Source organism: Arvicola amphibius, chromosome 1, assembly GCF_903992535.2.
Source record: "Arvicola amphibius chromosome 1, mArvAmp1.2, whole genome shotgun sequence".
NCBI classification, from domain to species: domain Eukaryota; kingdom Metazoa; phylum Chordata; class Mammalia; order Rodentia; family Cricetidae; genus Arvicola; species Arvicola amphibius.
The window spans coordinates 181,114,324-181,132,499 of NC_052047.1; the positions used below are offsets into that span (position 1 = coordinate 181,114,324).

Sequence of the window (18,176 nt, forward strand, 5' to 3'; positions counted from 1 at the left end):
CACCCCAATAAATGAGACCTTGACAATAGAATCTTGCTTGGTCTCCTTCCTCTTTTCAGCCCATGTCTTCCAGGTAGCGCCCCTTCAGAGGACCCTGAATAGCTGACCCGCCAAGCGGGGTTACACTTCCGTGGTTGAGAGTTTTGTTGCTTTGTTTGTCTTTGACATGGGCTCTTCCTGTTTCCCAGGCTGGTCTTGTCCTCCTAGGGGCAAGCATCTTTTGCCTCCGCCTCCTTAGTAAGCTGGGATTACATGTATACATATACATCACTATACCTGGCATTTATGGTATAGTAAGACATAGGCGCACATATAATATTTTTCTATTTAACAATATATTCAGAATATTTTTTACAGAATACTTACATTTATGGTATGTAGAGAGGCACAGAATTCTTTTTAAAAATCTGCAATATTTAATAGTACAGATTTGTAAACGTATTCAAATATTCACCCATATTAACTCAAAGAACACACAAAATGATACAAGGTGTATTTTCCCATGTAAGTTGTTGCATTCTGTTGCTTTTAATTCTATAGGCATATTTATAGAAGTAGAATTACTGAATTAAAAAAATTATGTTCACATCCTTAGTAGCTATGGCCAGACACCAACTGATTGTGACAGCTGATACTGGTTCTGAACAGGGTATATGTGATAGGTGAATCTTCATCTGAAAAAAATAGGAAGTTAAAGCCCTCCCATTCACTATTCACATGTGTAAGCAATAACTAACATCAGGAAATTAAAGACACATTACAAATGCACACAGAACCACTAGAATAGCAAAAAATTGAACACACACATCCAGGTGATGATGCCCCTTTTAAAGAAATATTTTAGCCAGTTGATGGTGGCACATGCCTCTAATCCCAGCACTCAGGAGGCAGAGGCAGGTGGATCTCTGAGTTTGAGGCCATCCTGGTCTATAGAGTGAGTTCCAGGACATCCAGAGCTACACAAAGAAATTGTTTCCTAAAACCACAAAAGAGAGAGAGAAATACTTTAAACTTGGGAGCCATGAATGGCTGTATGAGTTCTACCACCAAACATTTAACACACAACACACCACAAAGTGTCCAGACAAAGAGCAGGCGGGAGGAAACATTTACACGCTATGACAAAGTATAGGTGTTGCTAGTGTATAAGCTGATGGCATGAGCACTTCATGGTATGATTAAGGGGAGGTAAATATAAGAGAGAGAACTGCCAGAGGCATCTGGAAGAGTCCAGAGCAGAGAAAACAGTAGACTGAACATGGCCTCAGAATATCTGTGAGAGAGGGGAACTAGCATGAGGTAGAACAGAGAAAACACGTTGCGAGAAGCAGGAGCAGAGGGCGAGCGAACAAATAATGGGACTGGCAGAGGAGCTAGGGCAAGCTTTGGGTAGGGGAACAGGTGAGAAAGGACTAGGGTACTAGCATGGACTTTGAAATGTGTAACAGGTACTTTCGATCCTGAGGGATCCTGGGGGCCAACATGAGCTTTGATAAGCTAGTAAGCACCACAGGGAGCCACATAGCCCTTCTGCCAGGGGTGAGGGAAGTGACTCTTTTTGGTAGATGGGAACCAGTTCCACAAGTTCCTGAGGAATGCTGGCTTTTATCTGAGCACAAGAAACCCTCCTTGCAGTTAGTCCAGGTTGAGCTCCTTGAACTGCCCTTTGGAGTTTGGGAACTGGAGTTTCCTTTGAACCCGACAGCTAGTATATAAATAATTCTTTCAAATTAATACAAAAGAAGTCTGCAAACAGGTGCAAAAGACAGGAACACAAGTTCATAGTGAAAAATAGCCAGTAAACCTCTGAAATGGCCATTGTCGGCGGTCATATAAGAAGGGCACACAGAAGCCTCATATTACACCCACCCTGCCTGTGAGATGGACTAAGTCCGCTGGTCTCAGTACTGCCGAGTGATGTGCTCAGTGATCCCTCTCGCCAAGGACCAGAAGGAGTGATCAATGGGTCCTTCGTTCATTCTGTACTTTCCTGCCGGAATGACTGCATTTCAAGGCAAATGCTACAGCATGCTGTAGCATAGCTGCAGGACCTGGGCCAGAAGTGAGTATGTAACACCATGGATGGAAACTCTGAGACCTGTAGGGGCCCACTAATGGAACAGATGCTCCTCTGTCCTTTTTCCCAAACAGCCTGTTAAAAAAGAAAAAAGAAAGCCGGGCGGTGGTGGCGCACGCTTTTAATCCCAGCACTCGGGAGGCAGAGGCAGGCGGATCTCTGTGAGTTCGAGACCAGCCTGGTCTACAAAAGCTAGCTCCAGGACAGGCTCTAAAAGCTTCAGAGAAACCCTGTCTCAAAAAAAAAAAAAAGAAAGAAAGAAAGAAAAAAGAAAAAAGAAAAAGAAAAAAGAAAAATGTTCAGCTGGTTGCCCTTACCATACAGAAAAGGAAACTGTAGGCTGACAGGCAAGAACTCCGAAGCCAGAGAGGTTGTATAAATGCGGATCAGTTGCTTCTTCATCCCTCCATGGGCCAGCTTCATTTCAGAGGGAAAAGTGGCTGCCAAGGATCACTAGGAGGCGCTGTGCACTACCAGGCTAGCGCTGGTCGACTTGCCTTCTCAAGGGCTTTGATCTGTCTAAAGTGTAACAGGTAACCCTTAGGCCTCCTAAATCTGAACTCATCTCCAAAATCCATAATCTGAGCTAAATCTAAAATCAATTTCTTTTCTTTTTTAAAAAGTAAAAGAATTTTGGTTTGTAGATTAGACGGATCTACCATTTTAAATATTTCCTGGAATTCATTCATTACTAATTTGTTGCTTTAAATTCCATCCAGTCTCCAAAGACTTTCAGGATGCCTAGAAGAAGCCAGACTCTGCACCACCCACTAAGGGGTAAGCATGTGGGATGTGGTATGCATGTATAAGCTTCAGGAGACCCGGGGGAAGGAGGTGAGTTTCCAAAGCAAGCCACAGCAAAAAGTTCACCCTTACAGGGTCTCATGAGCAAGGAGACTCCTAAGCAAGGGTCTGCCATGAAAGAATTTCCAGAGATGATCCTCAAGAAACATGTCTTTGAGACAATAAGAACTATCAGCTAAGCTATTGAGCAAAGGTCCTGTCATTCTGAGTGCCCCAGCTCTGAGCAACCGTCCGCTGCCTCAGAAGGAATGCCCTAAGCTGAGCCTTAAGTTCCAGTCACCCATCCACGTCCTTGGCTGAGTGGCATCGGTGATGCTGTTTATATCAATGGTGAGTCATGAAAATAAGTCTTTTTGTCCCATGGCAGGTAAGGAAACTGGTGGATTAGAAGCTGCCCTCTGTGGCACCTGGTAAAGAGTCAGAATAAGAAAAAAATGGAATTATTCCAAAGAAAGAGAGGCAGTACTCTGGGAATCTACAAAGGCTATAGGAGGAAGGATGAAAGGTGTGGAGGAAGAGGTGAGTAACAAGCACATCAAGCTGGACACAGCTCAAGCAGTGTGGTCCCCAGGCAGGGAGAAAGAAGCCAGAAGCCTCGTCTGAAAATCAATGCAGGTGGCCCTGATGAGGAGATGCTGGCGTCCCACCCTCAGAACAGGCCCATAGCTCTCATAAGCCTTGTGTCCAGTTGTGATTCCTCTGGCACATGAGTCCCATGGTGCCACTCTTTTCAACTCAGGGGGCAGGGCCTGGTGCCATTTTGTTTAAAATAGAGCTACCAACCTAGGCCTAGTGGCTCACACCTTCAATCCCAACACTCAGGAGGCAGAGGCAGATGAGTCACTATGAGTTGAAGGCCAGCTTGGTCTACATAGAGAGTTCTATGACAGCCAGGGCTATATACAGAGAGACCCTGTGTTAAAGGAGAAAGGAAGGAAGGAAGGAAGGAAGGAAGGAAGGAAGGAAGGAAGGAAGGAAGGAAGGAAGGAGAAAAGAATGGGGGAAGGGAGAGAGGGAGGAAAGAAGGGAGGGAGGGAGGAAGGAAGGAACTGAGCTACCTTGTGGGTCTGTTCCCACAAACAGAGCCTGAACTTACAGGCAGCCATGCAAGTAGCCAGAGAGCAAAGGGCTGATGCTGCTAAGCCTAAAGGTGCAGGCTGCAGCAGGCTTGGCTTGAGGAGGGAAGTGCTTGGAGAAGGAAGACCTGCCCCGCCCTGCCCTGCCCTCAGTAGCTAAAAGACCTCATCAGCAGAGTTACCTGGAATTTGATCACCCTGAGGGTGACAGGGAACCAACTTCTAGAGCCATCCACTACAGTAGAGCGAGAACTCTGAAACCCCAGCAACCTGGTTTCTACCCACAACTGCCACTCGCAGGGTGATTGATGCTTAAGGGGATTTGAAAGTACAAGGATGGGATCTCTATTTCCCATTCCCAATACAGTAAGAGACACGCCCCAGCTACAATTAGCCACCCCCAAGGCATTTGATCTGCGGAAACTGGGGAAGGTGACAGGACCAGCCCAGCCACAGACTGTGGCCAGCAGCAGCCATGGCCCCTAGTCTTCCAGGAACAGCTGCTAAACCGAGGACATCTTTGGTGGACATTTTTTGTTTGCTTGTTTTTGTTTTTTGAGACAGGGTTCCTCTGTAGCTATGGAGCCAGTCCCGGAACTTGCTCTGTAGACCAGGCTGGCCTCCAACTCACAGAGATCTACTGCTTGGATTAAAGGCATGCGCCACCACTGCCTGGCTATTTTTAGTGGACATTAAACACTTGTCTCTTACAGGCTCAACAGTATCTTATATCATATGAAAGGAAAGAGTCCACGAGGTTAAAGACTTCTTCATATAACCAAGAGTTTCCCAATTTTGAAGGTCCCAGAAAGAAACTGTTCAATAGTGAATTTTTAAAAGATCTGTTCTAGCCAGGTAGTGGTAGCTCACACCTTTAATCCCAGTACTGGGGAGGCAGAGGTAAGTGGATCTCTGAATTTGAGGCCAGCCTGATCTATAGGTTTTCGAGGACAACCATCACTACCCAGAGAAACCCTGTCTCAAAAAACCAAAAGGAAAATTTATTCTTCTATTAACTTTTAAGTGTGTTGGGGGGGGAGGGCACATGTACGCACCTGAATGTAGGTACGTATACATGAGTGCGGGGTTTTTCTGGTTTTTTTGTTTGTTTGTTTTTTTGTTTGTTTGTTTGTTTTTTTTTTTTTTTTTTTTTTTAGGTTTTTCGAGACAGGGTTTCCTCTGTGTAATAGCTCGGGCTGTCCTGGAACTCACTTCATAAGACCAGGCTGGCCTCAAACTCACAGAAATCTACCTGCCTCTGCTTCCCAAGTGCTGGGATTAAAGGTGTGCACCACCACCCAGCAAGTGTGGGTTTTTTTAAGGTACCATCTTGATGCTCCCAAATATAAACTGAATGGATACCTATCAAAATTTAATCTAATCCATCAGTGGATGAGAAAACCAAGTGTGATAACCAATTCAAAAGAGAATTCAAAGATTCTCATCAAATGGGATACTTAAAGGAATTTTTAAATAGATATAAAACTGATTTTATCCACTCGGGAATCTGGGGTTCATTTGTCCCACTACTCATCAGAAACACTTGCATATCTATAAACCAAAGACATGTGAATTGTCAGTAGAGATGTGCTCAGGCTTCTTAGTACGTAATTTTTTTCTTTTGTCCCACTATCATAATCTTTCACAAATTTTTGATGATTAAAATGATCACAATATAATTAATATATAGCATTGTCTCAGGAAAGGAAAATAAGAGAGCAAATATGTCCTAAATAAAGGTGTTCTTTACCACGGTGAATGATAGTCGTGAGCACACTGTCAGAAGCACAGACCAGCATATCTGGCTTCTCACAACGTCAGAGTTCACTGATTAATGGTAAAAACACAAGCTACACCTGCTTCATCCGGCAGAAATTTACCTAACAAGCTATACCAGTTTCATCCAGCAGAAATTTACCAAGTTTTCCTGATTCCTTTGATGGCTGTCTATGGGAAATCTGGGTTCCCTCTTGGGGTTCTTAGTTTTGCTAATTAAAGTGAAAAAAATGGAGCCGGGTGGTGGTGGCGCACGCCTTTAATCCCAGCACTCGGGAGGCAGAGGCAGGCGGATCTCTGTGAGTTCGAGACCAGCCTGGTCTACAAGAGCTAGTTCCAGGACAGGCTCCAAAGCCACAGAGAAACCCTGTCTCGAAAAACCAAAAAAAAAATTAAAAAAAAATGAAAAAAATGCACTCAAACAGAAGCTAGGGTGCAGTTTTATTAGCGTTTAAAAGATAACCCCCAGAGCGGCTAGCCGTGAGTCCTGGCAGATGCCCAGAAGAAAGAAGGAGAAAGCCAAAAGCCATACCATTCAAGTTAGTCTTGGAACTCAGTCACAAAGTGGACCAGCAGCCACATGGCAGGGAGGGAAGCTTTTGAGCATGAGTTCTCACCTGGGAGGGGCATTGGGGTTGGGGGGGAATCAAAGGATCTTTTCCCAGGTGTCGCCTAACACCATCAGAAAACACAGATATTTACATTACAGTTCATAACAAAAGTAAAACTACAGTTATGACGTGGCAATGAAAATAATTTCATGGCTGGGGGTCGCCACAAGAACTGTATTAAAGGGTCTCAGCATTAGGAAGGTTGAGAACCGCTGCTGTAGAGTGTGAAGCTCAAATTACTAGAGAGAGCAGGTTTAGAAGGGAAAAAAAGGGAAAGTTACAATTTTCTGAGTAATTCAGAAAAGCAGGAAGATTTTAGAAAACTCTGTGTTTACGGCTTGTAAGTAATGCACTGAAAGGATTCTGGGAAGAAGAGTGTATTATCTCAGCAAAGGGATAATTATGCCTCCTATTTCTTTATATGGCTTAAGGGGAAACAACCTTATAAACCCGGACGTTTTGGTTAGCTTGAAATGTTAGGTCTCCATCCACGTCAGAGAAATACTTTCCATAATAGGCCTTCATAAGGCCTGTTCACGGCCGTCCTAACATGAACTGCATAAGACAAACTTGGGTCCTTTTATCCCAGTCTTAATTAATATTAACTTTCTACTCATACATTGCAAAACACAAGTAAATATATCTATACTGGTAACTCCACTCTTAGACTGGGTTATAGATAGGTTATAGAATGCCTATGAAGTGTTAAAGAGGCTGCAGCAGAATTTGAGAAGTTACGAAGAGCCATGAGAGATGGAAGTAGCTGATAGCCACGCAGAGTGGGTCTCTGGAGTACATGTTGGGCCAGGAGGAGAAGGGTCTGCCCATCAATCTTGTTGTAGGTCTCTGGAAGGTGTCTCTGCAAAATCAAGCCAAGGAGGTCACTGGTTTGAGCTGAGCCTCAAGGTTTATTCCAGCTGCAGGAGTGAGGTGTGGGGCTATGGAGGCCACAGGATCAGAAACCAGGATTTGGTCCAGATGGTCAAATGGGCAGATGGAAGAACAGCAATGTGAGCAGGGCCTCAGCAGAGGAGACTGGACCAAGCTGAGGCCCCTTGGGACAGTCAGGAGATCTTTGACAATTGGTCCCTCAACACACGTGCCCGGGAATCAGGTGACAGGTTGGTGGGACACCGCCAAAGCAGTGTTAGTTTTAGGGTTTCAAACCTGGGAAGACAAAAGACTAACTGAGGTGCATATTAACATATAAAAGCGAGCTGGGCGGTGGTGGCTCACGCCTTTAATCCCAGCACCAGGGAGGCAAGAGGCAGGTGGATCTCTGTGAGTTGTAGCCTGGTCTACAAGAGGATAGGCTCCAAAGGAGAAACCTTGTCTCGGGGGGGGGGGGGGGGGGGGGGGGAAGAAAAAGAAAAAAAAAAGCAGATGCCGGTCTGCTCCTCCAGCATCATCTCTCACTGTGTCCCCTACCCTAAATCTCTCCTTCCCCAGGGCCGGTTTCTGCTTTCCTTCCCCCAGCCTGATCCCTATATAAGGCAACCACCTCTCTTTTCTCCCTCCCCCACCTCCTCTCACGGTCCAGTTTAGTCGGCCGGCCACGTTCAGTGTGGACTCTTCCCTCTGCCTGCTTTCTCCCTTGCAGCTATAGTAAAACTTATCAGCCGGGCGGTGGTGGCGCACACCTTTAATCCCAGCACTCGGGAGGCAGAGGCAGACGGATCTCTGTGAGTTCGAGGCCAGCCTGGTCTACAAGAGCTAGTTCCAGGACAAGCTCCAAAGCCACAGAGAAACGCTGTCTCGAAAAACCAAAAAAACAAAACAAAAAAAAAAAAAAAAACAAAAAAAAAAACTCATCTGCATACTTGAGCACTAATCACGTCCTCTTCCTCCTATTTCATTTATTCATGGAGTCCTCTTCTCGGAGTCCAGGTGAGAGCGTTGTACCCTTCCCTGGGTCTGCTGAAGCCTGGACATCCTGATAAGATTTCAATATGCCCATATACTCATATGGTTACATTTACTTTAATAAATGTGTATGCCGTCACCTTCACGCTTTCAGAAGCAGGTCAGCCAGCTGTGCTTACAGCCCTTGCTAGACAGGCCGTGGTGCTCTTGGTCACGACGCTTGTAAAACCAAGTGTCTCCCATGTAAGGTGACCAGGAGGACAGACAGACCAAGGGACAAATCTCAATAACAGCACAGGCATTTGCATGTGTGGAGGGCATGGGGTGGGGAGAGCTCTAGTATAAGAATCTGGAGAGATGGCTCAGGGGTTAAGAGCATTGGTTGTTGTTCCAGAGGTCCTGAGTTCAGTTCCCAGCAACCACGTGGTGGTTCACAGGCATCTGTAATGAGATCTGATGCCCTCTTCTGGCTTATAGGTGTACATAAAATAAAAACTTATTGGTGGCACACACTTTTAATCCCAGCACTCGGGAGGCAGAGGCGGGCCAATCTCTGTGAGTTCGAGGCCAGCCTGGTCTACAAGAGCTAGTTCCAAAGCTACAGAGAAACCCTGTCTCAAAAGACCAAAATAAAAAGAGTAAGAATCCACTACCTATTTTTGGCTGGCGTAGTTATGGGGAAGGGAAAGGAATGGAGGAACTGAAAAAATGACCTTTTATTAGATTAGCCCTTGGTCAGTCACTGAGAGGCTAGCTCAGGAAATACAGTGTGTAATAGATTAATGAATGTCAGGTGACCAAGAAACATCTCAGCCTTACTGGGGAGGGCAAGAACTGTTAAGACAAGCCACTGTCATTCAGGAACTGTCACTGCTTAGCCTAAATGGAGGAGCTTTACAAAGTGTGGCAATGGTTAATTCTTGGGCAAGGAACAGCCTGAAACATCACTGTTTCAACAATCTGCAGTAATTTAGAGCAGGGCACAGCCCCATCTCAACAGTGTTCTCTGAGATAGGGTCTCACTATGTAGATCTGCCTGCCTCTGCCTCCCAAGTGCTAGGAGTAACAATGAGTCACCACACCCTGGTTTTCAACAGTAAATTAAAGAGTAATTTCTTCCATCCTTATTGTCTGTTTTTCCTAAGATTTCTAGTCCTTTTGAAACGAGCATTTTAGAAACATCTTTTGCTAAACCGTACCGACTCCTACTTGGGCCCTGCTGGTGGTAAAATTGGGGTGGAGCCTGATATTTTGCCTCCCTTCCAGATCCTTTTCTTTACGTGGTCTGAAGGCACAGAAAGCAGACCTGGTGATTGACCTTTCCTTGGAATCACCTTGGATTCTGAGAACACTGGGCCGGAAGACTGTCGCAGATAAGGCAGGACCACACCCAGAAGCAGAAGTACTTATTTCCTGATAACTTGTCCCCTAAGCAATTAGGACTTTATTTTTGGACTTTACTGGATCACAGATGGGACAAGGACCAAGGAGACAGCAACCAGACAAAGTAAGTTTTCATAAAAAAAAAAAATTTTTGACTAGCTCGTTTCTCTTTACATTGTGGCCACATTGAAGAAATTTCTCTCTGCTTTTTATCATTGCTTATCTCTTTAACTGGGGTAGTGCCGGAGTCTAGCCTGTTGGGGCTTTTGACTTCAAAGCTCTCCTTGTGGGCTGGCAAGATAGCTCAGCAGGTAAAGGTGCCTGTGGTACAAACCTGATGACCTGAGTTCCATTTCTAGATTCCCAGTGAAAGAGCACAGACTTCCAAAAATTGTCCTCTGCCAGATATGGTGTTGCACGCCTTTACTCTCAACATTCCCTGTGAGTTCAAGGCCACCCTGGTCAATATAGTGAGTTCTGACTAGCCTGTACTACACAGTGAAACCCTGTTTTGCTTCAAGAAACAAATAAAAGCCAGTTGTCCTCTGACCTTGAAACATGGTACAGTGGTATACATTTGCCCATACACATCCATGTCTCTCTCTCTCTCTCTCACACACACACACACACACACACACACACACACACACACAAATTGAGAGCTAGCTATGATGGCACACATCTTTAATCCCAGCACTCATGCAGATGCAGATCTCAGAGTTCCAGGCCAGCTGGGTTACACAGCAAATTCCATGTCAGCCAGGGCTACATAGTGAGATTCTGTCTCTAAAATATTTAATTAAAACTAAGAAAACCTCTCTGGTTATAATTTTAAAGACTTCCTTTTATTACTTTTATTTATGTGTATGCGTTGTGTATCTGTATGAGGCAATGCTACACGTGCTCCAGGGCCCAAGGAGGTCAGAAGAGGGCATTAGCTGGAGCTACAGAAAATTGTGAACTGCCCGATTGGAGCGTTGGCAAGAAAAACAAGTGTTCTTAACCAGTGAGCCATCTCTAGCCCCTCTGTCTTCCCTTTATGTCTGTTCCTCTGGTCTTGCTCTAGCTCCCTGGTCCCTGAGATCTCCATTGAATAAATTCAGGCAAGAACAGAATAGAGCATAAAAGTCAGAGGTGTATTTTTTACTTAGATTTGATTATTTTAGCATGTATACCAGTGACCAGTGTTTCGCCCACATACATGTCTGTGCACCACATGCATGGCTGATGTATGCAGGTAGATGTCAATTACACCCACGTGGGTGCTGGGAACTCAACCCAGGTCCTCTACTGCAACAAATGGTCTCCAAGGCAGAGTTTTCACAGAATAGCACAAAAAACTTTTTTGTTTTTGTTGTTTTTGTTTTTCGAGACAGGGTTTCTCTGTAGCTTTTGGAGCCTGTCCTGGAACTACTCTTATAGACCAGGCTGGCCTCGAACTCACAGAGATCCTCCTGCCTCTGCCTCCCGAGTGCTGGGATTAAAGGCGTGTGTGCCACCACCGCCCAGCAACTCTTTTTTTTTTTAAATTGATATTTATTGAGCTCTACATTTTTTTCTCTCCCCTCCCTGCCTCTCCCCTTCCCCCTTAAATCCTCCCCCAAGGTCCCCATGCTCCCAATTTACTCAGATTTTGTCTTTTTATACTTTCTACTTCCTATGTAGATTAGATCTATGTAAGTCTCTCTTAGTGTCTGCATTGTTGTCTAAATTCTCTGGGATTGTGTTTTGTAGGCTGGCTTTCTTTGATTTATATTTAAAAACCACCTATGAGTGAATACATGTGATAATTGTCTTTCTGTGTCTGGGTTACCTCACTCAAAATAATGTTTTCTAGCTCCATCCATTTTCCTGCAAAATTCAAGATGTCATTATTTTTTTCTGCTGTGTAGTACTCCATTATATAAAAGTACCGCATTTTTCTTATCCATTCTTTGGTTGAGGGGCATTTAGGTTGTCTCCAGGTTCTAGCTATGACAAACAAAGCTGCTATGAACATAATTGAGCACATGTCCTTGTGGCATGATTGAGCATCCTTTGGATATATACCCAAAAGTGGTATTGCTGGGTCTTGAGGAAGGTTGTTTTCTAATTTTCTGAGAAATCGCCACACTGACATCCAAAGGGGTTGTAGCAGCTTGGATTCCCACCAGCAATGCAGAAGTGTTCCCTTTTCCCCACAACCTCTCTAGCATAAGTTGTTATTTGATCTTGGCCATTCTTACAGGTGTAAGATGGAATCTCAGAGTTGTTTTGATTTGTATCAGAAGTTCTTTTATTGTACAGGATTGTTTTGGCTATCCTGCGTTTTTTGCTTTTCCAAATGAAGTTGAGTACTGTTCTTTCAAGGTCTTTGAAGAATTTTGCTGGGAATTTTGATGGGCATTGTGTTGAATCTGTTTGGATTAACTCTTAAAGGAGGGGACAATGGTTCCTAATGTTTGGGGAAGCTGGAACTCAAGACTCCACCCAGGGTCAAAGGATGAACTCAGAGTCTAGCCTTTGACCAGTCCCTTAATAGACTTCAATAAACTGCAGATATTTCCAGAGTTTCCAATATTTTGTAAATTTAAGGAGGTGGAGTTATGACGTTCCCTTTCTAGCATCACCAAGGAAACAGGAGGTGAGTTGGGCTCTGATTCTGAGCAAGTTCTTCTACAAAGGCCTCCAAGCCAATAACTCTGTCTTTTTACCTAACACTAGAACAACAGGCTTTATGGTACAACCCTGGTGTGGAGCAGGCAATATGCTTCAGGTTTGTGTGAAATATTTTATAATTGCACAAGAATTAAATCATCTTAATGGCATATTTCTTAGCCTTTTTAAAATGTGTTTGAGTGTTTTGCCTACCTGTATGTATGTATGTATGTATGTATGTATGTATTTTCTATGAATATGCAGCACATGCGTGCCTGGTGCCTAGGAAGAAGGTATGGATTTTCCTGGAACCAGTTAATGATAGTGCTGGGAATGGAGCCCGAGGCTTCTGAAAGATCAACAACCAGTGCTCTTAACTGCTGAGCCACCTCTCCAGCCCAGTCTTGATAATCTTGGAAGATAAAGTTTCTCTGACTCCATCCCAAACTCTTGCCCAATAGAGACAGACAGACCAGGTGTTCCTCTGCCACAATAATTCTCAGAGTTAAAAAAAAAAAAAGTTTAGTTATGCGGTGTGTGTGTGTGTGTGTGTGTGTGTGTGTGTGTGTGCGCGCGCGCACGTGCAGATGAATGAAAGTGTCTTTGGGTATCAGAGGTGTGGGTGCTGGAACTGAACTTGGTTCCTATAGAAAAACACTATACTTCCCTAACTGCTGACCCTGGGTCCTCTGTAAGAGTACTCACCAAGCCCCATATGAGATGTTTGTTTCTGAGACAGGGTCTTGCTAGTGTAACCCTGACTGGCCTGACATTCTCAGAGCTGGGAGCAGAGGTGAGCATCAGCATGCTCTGACAAGTCTGAGTTCAAGGACTGTTTCATTCATATATATATACATTCATATATATATATATATATGTTTCATTCATATATATATGTATACATATATATACATATATATATATGAATGAAAAAGAATATATATTATATATATATAATTTTTTTCTTGCTCCTAACCCCTGACATTCAGAACTTTTTTTTCCATTCATAACTTGTAAAAGCTCCCCAGGTGTTCATTCTGGCGTTCTGGCAGGAAGCTCTTCACTTGCTTTCTTTCAAAGGGTAGTAAGGGAGCCAGGTGTGGTGGTGCATGACTTTAATCCCAGCACTGGGGAGGGAGAGGCAGACAGATTCCTGTGAGTATGAGGCCAGCCTGGTCTACATAGTGAGTTCCAGCTAGCCAGAGTGAGACCCTGTCTAAAAATAACTAAAAAATAAAAAAAGAGCAAGGTGTGGGGGAGGGAGGAGCTAGGTCAGTTGGTAAAGGGCTTGCTTGGCAGCAGGAGGCTTTCAGCTTGCTCCCCATTTGTTGGGACCTCAGCACTTTGAAAAGTTTCTCTATTTTGGTTAAATTATGGCAGCCCCCACCACCCACCCCCGCCCAGCCTCCCTCCAACCACTGTAATTAGCATTCCAGACTTGTTTTCCTGGATTCCTCCCCCAGTCCCCAACAGACCCCTGACAAAGGCTGACCTCAGGAGATGTTTGTGGATCACCTGGCATTCTTTCCCTCACCACTCACCATTCTTTGGTCACTCCTGGCGATGGCCAATGTCCATCTTTCAAGAAGGACACTTCTTCATCTCTCCGCGCCCCCCTTCTGCCCTATGCTTTCTCCAGCCTGTAAGCGGATGATAGATGGGTTCCCTTCTTAAACTGACCCTGACTGCAAATTTTCCCCCAAATAAATTGTCTCAAGTCATCATTTTCTTATCCAGCTCTCCTTCTTGTTGGCCTTAGAATTCCAGAGCCCATATAAAAATACCCAGGCATGGTGGTTTGTGCTTATAACCCCAGCGCTGGTGAGGTAAAGACAGCCAGGTTACCTAGGCTCCCTGGCCATCCAGCCTCAACTACCTCGTGTTCCAGAACAATGAGAGCTCTGTCTCCACAGGCAGGGTGCATGGTGCCTGAGGAAGGACGCATGCATTTGTGCATTCGGTAAGATTGGGTAAGAAGTTAGGTGCTTGGTTGTGTCTCCCCCCCCCCCCCCCCCCCCCCCAGATCCTGGCCAACCACAGCTAGCTTTTCTAGATACTATGTGACTTGGTTTCTATAAGTTATTAGACTAGTTCATTCAGAGATAGAGAGTAAAATAGAAGTTACCAAAGGCTGGGAGAAGGTAGAGCTGGAAGTCAGTGCTTAATGAACACAGAGCTTTAGTTTGGGTTGACAAAGACTTTCTGGAAATGAGTAGAAGTGACGCTTACTTAGCCATGTGGAAGTACCTGGTCAAACTGCCCTGTGTGTTTACTAAGCCAACAGACTTGGCCTGGCACAGCGGCGCATGCCTTAAATCCTAACACTCAGAAGGCAGAGGTGTGTGGATCACGGTAACTTCCAGACCATCTGGTCTATGTAGTGAGACCCTGTCTCAAAACAAACAACAAAAATGAAAATCGTTGTAAGCACGTGACTGTCATGGGCGGGGCCTCGGGTTTACTCCTAGCCCTGGTTAGTTTTATGTCAACTTAACACAGCCTATAGTCATCTGAAAGGAGGGCACCTCCTCCCTCAATTGAGAAAATGCCTCCATAAGATCTGCTTGTATGGCATTTTCTTAATTACTAATAGATGGGGGGAGGGTCCAGCTCATTGTTGCCCTGGGTTCTATAAGAAAGCAGGCTAAGCAAGTCATAATGAGGAAGCTAGTATCCAGTATGGTCTCCTGCCTCCAGGTCCCTGCCTGACTTGAGTTCCTGTCCTGACTTCCTTTGATGAACAATGATGTGGAAGTATAAGCCAAATAAACCCTTTCCTCCCAATGCTTTTGGGCCATGGTCTTTCATCGTAGCTCTGGAAAGCCTAACTAAGACATGTTGGTACCAGGATAGTGGGTGTTGCTGTGACAGACACAACATGTTGTTTTGGGGAGGACTGTGGACAGACTTTAGAACTTTGGGCTAGACAAGCAAGCACTGAGTGTTGAGAGCTCAGGGAGCTGTTCTGCAGGAGCATGGAAGACAATGATGCTGAGAGCTGTGCATGGAGGCCTGGCTTGTAAAGTTTCAGAGGGCACCTCAAAGACGCTATTTGTTATTTTGAATTAAGATGCTGTGATTCTGGTCAGCTGGGGCTGAAACCAGCAGAATTGAAGTGAAACCTTTGCTTTACTGGGACAACTGATTCTGGTTATCTGGATCTGAGAAATTAGTGATGATTAAGAGGTCAGCATAGCCACGCGGTGGTATCACATGCCTTTGATCCCAGCATTCAAGAGGCAGAGGTAGGCAGATCTCTGTAAGTTCAAGGCCAGCCTGGTTTATAGAGCTAAGACCAGGATAGCCAGGGCTATACAGAGAAACCCTATCTTGAAAAATGAGGAGAAGAAGAAGGAAGAAGAGACCAGCACACTGAGGTGAATCTGGGAAGTGTTTCCTCAGAGTTAACATATAGAAACTGTGTCCAGAGGTGCCCCAAGCTATACCTTAAGCTGGCAGCCCAACTTGGTAGTGTAAGAGTCACCCAAGTGGTACTGATTTTGAAGGCATGCAGGGGTCATGGAGAACAGCTGAGGCTTGGCACTGTGAAAAGTCAGGAGGCCAATGATGAAGGTGCAGCTTCAGTAGCAGCTGAAAGCCCAGGATTGAAGGGGTCATGCAGAGAAGTTGAGGCTTGGCACCAGGAAGAGAGCATATGAGAGTTTGTCTTAGTTAGGGTTTCCATTGCTGTGAAGAGACACATGACCACACAACTCTTATAAAGGAAAACATTGAACTGAGGTGGTGACTTACAGTTCAGAGGTTCAGTCCATTATCATCATAGCAGGGAGCATGGCAGCATGCAGGCAGACAAGGTGCTGGTTACATCTTAATTAGAAGGCAAGAAGAAATGGACTGAGACACTGGACAGTATCTTGAACATAGGAAATCTGCCCCCACAATGACACATTTTTTCCAACAAGGCCATACTTACTCCAACATGACCACACCTCCTAATAGTGCCATGCCCTATGAACTTTAGAGGCCAATTACATTCAAACTACCGCAGAGGCTATTAGTGCCCAGTTGCAGCAGAAGATCCCAGAATTTTGGAGATGCAAGTACCACGAGACGATCAGCAACAATAGCAGCAGCAGTGGAGTGGCACCAACTACAGCCTAGAAAACAATCTGTGTGTTGTAATGTTGTAGAGAGGGTGGAGCCAGAAAAGTGACCCAAGAAACCTGGAGGAGCCCAGAAGACTGAGTGAATCCCAGACATTGGATGTTAAGTTATTTACACTTTGGGAATTTGTTTTTCTTTTTCGGGGTGGGGAGGTTTCAAGACAGGATTTTTCTGTGTAGCTTTGGAGCCTGTCCTGGAATTCACTCTATAGATCAGGCTGGCCTTGAACTCACAGAGATCTGCCAGCCTCTGCTTCCCCGAGTGCTAGGCTTCAAGGAGTGCTGCCTGGCTGGAGTTTGGTTTTGCTTTGATTTGTTTGGGTCTGTGCCCTGATTCTTCCCTCTTGAAGTAAAAAGTATTTATTTTTTATTTTGTAAGAACCCATAGTTGAGAAACTTTGGGTTTTAATAGAGAATGGCTGTTTTAAAAAAAGACTGATTTTTTTTTAAGTGTTCGACTTTTTAAAGACTGTGGGACTTTTTAAAATTTGGAATGTTTATATTGTAAACTTGATATTAATGTGTAATCTTGGGGAAGAACAAGAAAGGAAAGGTTATGGCTTAATAGTGTTGTGTTTGTGTGTCAAGTTGACAAGGGATCAATTGTGCTGGCTAGTTTTACGTCAACTTGAAACAAGCTATAGCTGAGAGGAAGGAACCTCAACTGAGGAAAATGCCTCTATAAAATTGAGTTGTATGAAGGCCTGCAAGACACTTTCTTTTTCCTTCCTTCCTTCCTTCCTTCCTTCCTTCTTTTTCTTTTCTTTCTTTTTTTTTTTTTGTTTTGTTTTCATAGACAGGGTTGAAACTCATTCTATAAACCAGGCTGTTCTCAAATTTAGAGATTTGCCTGCCCCTGCCTCCCAAGTGCTAGGATTAAAGACATGAGCCAACACCATTAATTAATGGTTTATGGGGGGTGGCACAGTTCACTGGGTCGTGCCATCCCTGGTTTGGTGACCCTGAGTTCCATAAGAAAGCAAGCTGAGCAAGCCATGATGAGAACGCCTGTAAGCAGCATCCCTCCTTGGCCCCTACATCAGCTCCTGCCTCCAGTTTTCTGCCTCATGTGAGTTCCTGCCCTCACTGCCTTTGATGATGAACTATTATCTGGAACTGTGAGGGAAAGAAACCCTTTCCTTCCCAAGTTGCAGTTGGTTTGGTATTTCATCACAGCAGTGGTAAAAGACAGAGAATATGATTTTTTTTAATAAAGTTTTTTTTTTCTTCACACGGGTGTTTTGTCTGTGCATATGTTTGATATCATATGCATGCCTGGTACCCTCGGAGACCAGAAGAGGTTGTTGGATCCCCTGGAACTGACATTAGAGATGGTTGTGAGCTACCACATGGGTGCTAGGAATTGAACCCAGATCCTCTGGAAGAGCTGGCAGTGCTCTTAACCATTTGAGTCATCTCTCCATCCCCAGTGAGAATAAGCTTTAACTTAAAGGTTCTATTTTAACACTTTGATGGACAAGGCTTCTCCAGGAAGGGTGCTTGAGAAAGGAGCTTCGTAAATAATTTCCTGATTGCTCAATTCTCTATTCACCTTCTATTTTCTCTGAAGTGGAGATTTTCTTCTATCATTCCAACAGTTGTTCATCAGGGATGAGATAGATGCCCATGTCTGCATATTGAGAAGAAAGGCTACTCTCTCTTTTCTTCTCACCTGTTAGTCACAGATGTCTCGGCAGATTGCAGAGTTACAGAACCTCAGCCTCTCTCAGAATCCTTCTCTCTATCTTTCTGGCTACCGTGGAAACCCAAGACTTGATGAGAATTTGATGGTCACGGCTGGCAGCTCTGCTTTTAGATAGATGAA

General features: G+C 44.5%; 1 long non-coding RNA gene across 1 annotated transcript in view; it reads right to left on the reverse strand.

Moving 5' to 3' along the window:
* Positions 1–6,206: 6,206 nt before the first annotated feature.
* Positions 6,207–18,176, reverse strand: part of LOC119805818 — a 32,269-nt gene continuing 20,299 nt past the window's right edge. Inside the window, exons 3-4 of the long non-coding RNA XR_005284003.1 lie at positions 18,024–18,157; positions 6,207–7,203 (exon numbers count right to left, since the gene is read on the reverse strand). This is a non-coding gene — a long non-coding RNA (uncharacterized LOC119805818). The remainder of the gene's footprint in view (positions 7,204–18,023; positions 18,158–18,176) is intronic.